This window comes from Capsicum annuum, chromosome 12, assembly GCF_002878395.1.
Source record: "Capsicum annuum cultivar UCD-10X-F1 chromosome 12, UCD10Xv1.1, whole genome shotgun sequence".
Lineage (NCBI taxonomy): Eukaryota > Viridiplantae > Streptophyta > Magnoliopsida > Solanales > Solanaceae > Capsicum > Capsicum annuum.
In genome coordinates this window covers 119,877,134-119,883,415 of record NC_061122.1, presented here as the reverse complement: position 1 = coordinate 119,883,415, position 6,282 = coordinate 119,877,134, and positions in this window count along the sequence as shown.

The following is a 6,282-nucleotide window of genomic DNA, read 5'->3' as shown; positions in this document are numbered from 1 at the left end:
AAATTCAGTATCCGTTCAGTTAAAAGTTGGATTCAACACCGAGCGAATCCAGGGATGGGGGCATTCCTATCAACAGAGGCTTTAGCCCTTAGTAGAAATCCCTGCATTACAGAACTACGTAGCCAGCATAGGTTGAGATATCTTCCTGCCAGATATTATGAGGGTTGATGCATCTTATTTGAGTTTTCCTACTAGAGAGGGTTAACAGAAGAGCTTTCTGTCAAAAAGGGTGAACTCACAGCTTGTCTCTACCCGTAGCATGGGATTGACACCCTTCCAACTAGGGTTACAGTTTGGACCCCAATCAGTTCAGACAGGGGTATGTCAATTAGATGATTACCTCTCGTAGTCTCAGTTTTAGTCTTAGTATCAGAATAGAACATATTTCATTTTTACAGTTTCAAAACTATTCGGTATAGTCACTCAGCTTAGTACGAAACTCAGTATAGTTCCACAAAATTAGGACTGTCAGATACAGTCATTAACTTATCATAAATACAACATCAGTAAACTCAGACATTAGTAGATCAGTATTCAGATTCAGTATTCAGTATTATCACGATCTCAGTTACAGTATACGTATTCATACATTTATTATTGTTCATACATATGAACCCATGCATTTTAGCCTACCTCACTGAGCATACCAGTACATTCAAAGTACTAAAACATGTTTTTGTTTTGCACTATGATGTTTTATATCATAGGTTCAGACGCACAGGCTTAAGAGCACCCTTAGCAGTTTAGATTTTTAGCAGTCAGTGTAGTAGTGAGTCCTTATAGTTTGAGGACATGGTTGCTTTCAATATTTAAGTATTATTTTTAGTAGTCAGAGTTAGTTAGGGACTTGTACCATCAACTCTATAGTTCAGACAGTTTACAGGCTTTCCAGAATTGAGTATTTTCAGACAGTTGTTTAGTTTTTAGTACTGACGTTCAATTTTGATATTGTGATACCCAATCCAATAATATTTACATATTGAACCTTATGGATAGTTTTCCTCCTACTTTTCTCATATATACCATATTATTATTCAGTTATTGCAGCAGGTACCAGTTATGGGTTAACTTGTGGTCCTTCAGGATTATAAGCACCGTATACCATCCAGGGTAAAGACTTGGGGCATTACAAGACTATTGGACCTTGGCTAGTAAACCGCTAACTCTCTATTCAGATACTTAGCCTCTTTATCAGTATCAAAATCATATGACCTAAGAGCTTGAGCCAACAACATTCACCTTTTCAGTATTTATCGTGGCGAATTACTTTATAAGTAACCCAATATCTATCCTCAGTTATGCAACTTCTTATGCTACTATATTATATACGATTCTTTGCTCGCTGGAAGTACCAATAGCATAAGTACAAGAACCTCTATTTGCCTCCCGATTATTCCATCCTTGGTTGGTAACAGAGACTCGATGTAAGATTTCTGATGCTACCTTCCAATGTAAGCCCATGAATGCTCCACCAATAATAATGTTTTCAACAACTTTAGAACTAACATTCAAAGCTCGATAGAATATTTCAACCAAAGTTTTCCCCAAAATCTTATGATTGGGCACCATCATTATCTCCTTCTTACACCTTAACCACGCCTTATAAATTAGTTCAGACTGTAGTTGTCTAAGATTATATATCTCATCCTTTAATTTTAGCATCCTCAAAGGAAAAGAAAATTAGTCTAAGAACTGTTTTTACAATTCATTCCATATAGTAATGGACCCATGAGTTAATTCCCCTAACCATAGTGTAACACTTCACCAGATAGAGATAATGGGAATATCCTGAGTCCCAGGGCTTCTTGGCTCACCCTTGCCAAATTATATGAAGTTCAAAACTTCACGAAATTCATGATGTACATATTAGCATCATTGGTTGGCAAGCCAGCAAACACACCTTTCAGATTCAATAACTGGATCATAACACTAGTAATATCAAACTTTGTCCCCTGGGCTGACTTAGTAGGAATGATGGCTCCTGTATTGATAGGATCAACATACCTTAAGTATTCTACGGATCATCTTAACTTGGAAAATACTAATAAGAAGAAGCATTTGAGCTCTATCTTTTCTACCTCTATCAAGTTCTTCTTTCTATCTCTGTCTCTCCTCTTAAGTTATACGATAGGCAACCTTATTATTCCTTTTTTAGTTTTCTTCTTCTAGTAACCGTGCAGTGGTTTGTGCAGCTTTCTCCTAAACAAGAACCATAGGTGGGCGAGGCAAGTCAGGTAGATTATCTCAAAGACAATCATGATGAGTTTGACAACCATTTTCTGATATCCTACGATTCTATTGTAGTATTCTTTCTTGGTTTGGATCAAATGGGATGAAAGGATTTCCTTGACTCCTAATACTAGGCATACACCGGTCTACACCCAACGCAAAATAGAAAAGTAAGACCCAACAACCTCAACAAATTTAATCAACCAATCCATAATCATATTCTCAGTCAATGACACCAAAATTTGATGTCACCCAAAACTAAACCTCCAAGAAGTATAATGTGGTCAATGTCAAATTATAGTAACCTAACTAGGTTGGGATAGATCCCATAAGGAATAGGTCAAATCTATTTCTCAAACTTACTGAACTAGCCAGAACTGGAAAGAAGTAAACGGGGGAATTTGTAGTAAATAATAAAAAGTAATAAGCCTGGATTGGTTTTGGTTGTAATCAATCTGACATGAACACTAGGACTGTATTTTGCTTGACTTTCTAACTCCGTAGGTTTATTGTGCTCAATCCAACTATCTTAATGCCACATATGCAGAACCTGACAAAATAGGTATCACCAACCGTCTTATGAACGCCTTGGTAAATTCCATTCCTCACCTTGTGAGTCTTAGTGTCTCCTTTTAAACCCTTGTCTTTGTTACCAGTTTAACTATCACCTTGTTACTATCAAGTTAATTAGATGAGAGTTGATAGCCTTGAATTGTTATTGTAATCTTCTTTTCCTAATATTAATCTCTCTTGTGAATATGATCTTGAATACAAGCAAATACTTAACTTCTGAGGTAGTTAAGGAAGAAAACAATCCGAAGAAGATCACAATGCATGTATAAACAATGATCTAGAAAAACCACACACTTTCCCTACTTTGTTATTTTGTCAGGGTTCCCACAACCCTAACTAATAGGTTTAGTCAATCATAGTTGCAAGAAATTCCATGAAATTTAATAAAGAAAGCATAAAAATAATCTTACAACAATGGAAGAATAAAATGTAAAATCTCAAATTAATTAATCAACCAAAAACCAAATAACATGAGGATTCCAAGATCAAAAGTCAAACTTAGAAAAAAATATGTGTTTGTAAATATAATGAGTGCGTAAACTATTACAAAAGTATCAGTGGGTATTTATAGTTTCTTAAAATAACAAATAAAACCTAACCAAAATAAACTAGGAAAATAAAGTCAGCAGTGGCTATGTCTCAGGAAACTAGTCATCTGGATTGGCGATGACTCGTTCTTAGCGTTCGTTGTCTTTTTTCTGTACTTAGTGATGAGAACTCCTCATGAGACCCTATGAGTCGTTGGCTAGACTCTTTTTCACTCTAGTGAATTTTAACCTTTCAAAACTTCTCTCACTATTTTCAAAATGACTCCTCCCTAGGAGTTGTTTCCTGTCCTTATGACTCGTGGTCACCTGTCGTTTCCATAGGGGATTCAAATTATATATCTTTAGAACTATGTCCAATTATGCTCAGAACACTTCATCCTAAGACTCGTAGTCTATCCCTATGAGTCATAGTTAGCCTCAATTTTACTCCTTGACTCAACATCTCTCACTTGTATTATGATGACTTAGGCTACGATTTGTATTGTCATCCAACAACTCGTAGTCTAGGAAAGAACTTCAATTTCAGAGCTTATTATTCTTGTTTTGTTCCACTTAATTTCCATCCTATTTTTCTGCAATAGACACCAAAACACAATTATATCTAACAAAATGGCCTAAGTATTTTTAGATTTTCATAGTTTTAAGCATGAAAGTGCCATGACCCCATCATACATCAATGGGAGCTGTTAGATTTGTATTCTCATGGGAAATATATCTATCTATATATATAAATTTGAACATATTTTGATAATTCAAAAGTTGTACGAAAGGTCAAATTTATAAATTAACTCTTAAACTTTGATTCGAGGTATGTTTAGATTTTCTTAGACTCTTTTACAAAGTGCTTATTTGTTAGTTATGTGTAATAGGAGTAATGGGAAATGAAGGCCCCATATAGGTTAAGCAAAGAGCATCTTTGTGGGTACCAATGTTATTTGAGGGGTTAAAATAAGTTAATTGTACATTTTTGAACTGCTTTTCCAATTTTGCTAACATGATGGTCTGATATGCTACAGTAAGTGAATTGTTGAAAATGCTAGCTAATGAAAATATCCTCACTTGATAATTTGAGTTGATTTTGAAGTTGATATCTGATCTGGCTTAATACATGTGAGTCTTTGCATAACTTTATTATTGATTTGGGATCGAAATTGCACACCTATACATCATGCATTGCATTTCATATGGAATCAGAGTGCACACCTACACAATATAATTATTGAGACTAGAGTGTACATCTACATAATATATTTATTAGGATCAGAGTGCGTGCTTGTACAGTACATGAACCTCATGAGTCCTTCATGGATCCTGATGTTGAAGCTATTTCTCGGTAGGTGTGTACATAGCATATCAGTTGGATTGCACAACATTCATTTATTTCTAGTTCTAATTGAGTAGGGTGTATTTGTTGACTCTGTACTATTTATTAAGGACTTTAATATTTGTTACTGGATTTCACTATATTCAGAATTTCTTGGATTGTGTTATGATATCCTTATGACTATTAGACTTGATTATTCAGCTAGATTAAGGTGGTTATCTTGCGTACAGGTTGACTGATTATTTTATATGGCTGATGTGGTATTACTCATCACCACTTTAAATTAGGATTGCTCAACGATACTTGCTGAGTACACGTGCTTCAGTACTCACCTTTGCCTTTTTTGTACTTTACGTGCAGGTACCAATCAGACTACTTCTGGACACTAATTCATGTGATGTTTTTCGTGTTATCATCTTTAGAGATTCAAGGCAGCTGCTATTGATTTCAGAGACTACTAAAATTTCCTCCACCCTTATCTTTATGCTTTTTTCGCATTTTGAGGTACTCTGACTTTTCTTTGATTTCAGTATTTAGTGACTTGTATCAGTGATTGTCAAACCTAAAATTATTTAGGTTTTAAATATGACTATACTACTCAATTAATATGCTTTGGAGATTATTTGGGTTTGATTCTATTCTTATCTTCTTCCCCTTCAATATATTTGGATGTTATATTTGGAATTGAACTTTTGCTTACCTATTATGGAGGATTGGATAGGTTCCATCACAGTTTCGATTTTTGGGATGTGACATAATATAAATGAAGGGGACAAAAGTGACATCACAAAATAATGGTGATATATAATAATATATATGTTGGTAGTATTTTAATTCAACAACAATTCTAAATCAAAAATAAATTTTTAAAACTAATTTATATTTATGTATGTTTTACTGTTGAATGTATTCAAATTAATACACATCTATTGGAATTTATGATTTTTATGGGTTATATTGTAGAATTTTTATAACTTCATATTTTTTTTAAATTTATTTATATTTTAGATTTTTTCTTCAAATAACTAGCTATTTCAATTTTGGTGGAATGGCCATAAAATGGTATGAAGTTTTATAACTTTCTATTTTTTTGTAATTTACTTTCATTTTATTTTCTTCTACAGCGGATGAGTATTAAAAAGTAAAAAAATAATAACCCACACATCCCTAGCTTCTTGAGAAAATTGAAGGAAAGGTGTCTTTTAAGTCTTAAATGAAGGGTTGGTGACATTGACCAACTTAAAGGGTCAAACATCATTAGAAAACTTGATTAAGTTAATTGTGGATTTGATTAATATTTTCAAAAATTTCTAATCTTTTCAAAAATATAAATCAACCCAACCCACACCCATCTTCAATCCAGATCAACTAGTCTCTCTCCTCTTTCTCGACAGCTTCTCTCAACTCTCTCCCAACCAACAGTTTTGCAAATTTCTTCTTTCAATCCTCAGCGACTTAAACATCCGACAATAAATAGTTAATCTTTGAGTTCCTTTTCGACTTTAACCTTCAATCGATGTGATAGCCTTGCTCTCTGGCCATAACAACTTTGAATTCTTCAACCTTCAATCAATGTGACAGCCTTGCTCTCCGGCCCCAACAACTTTG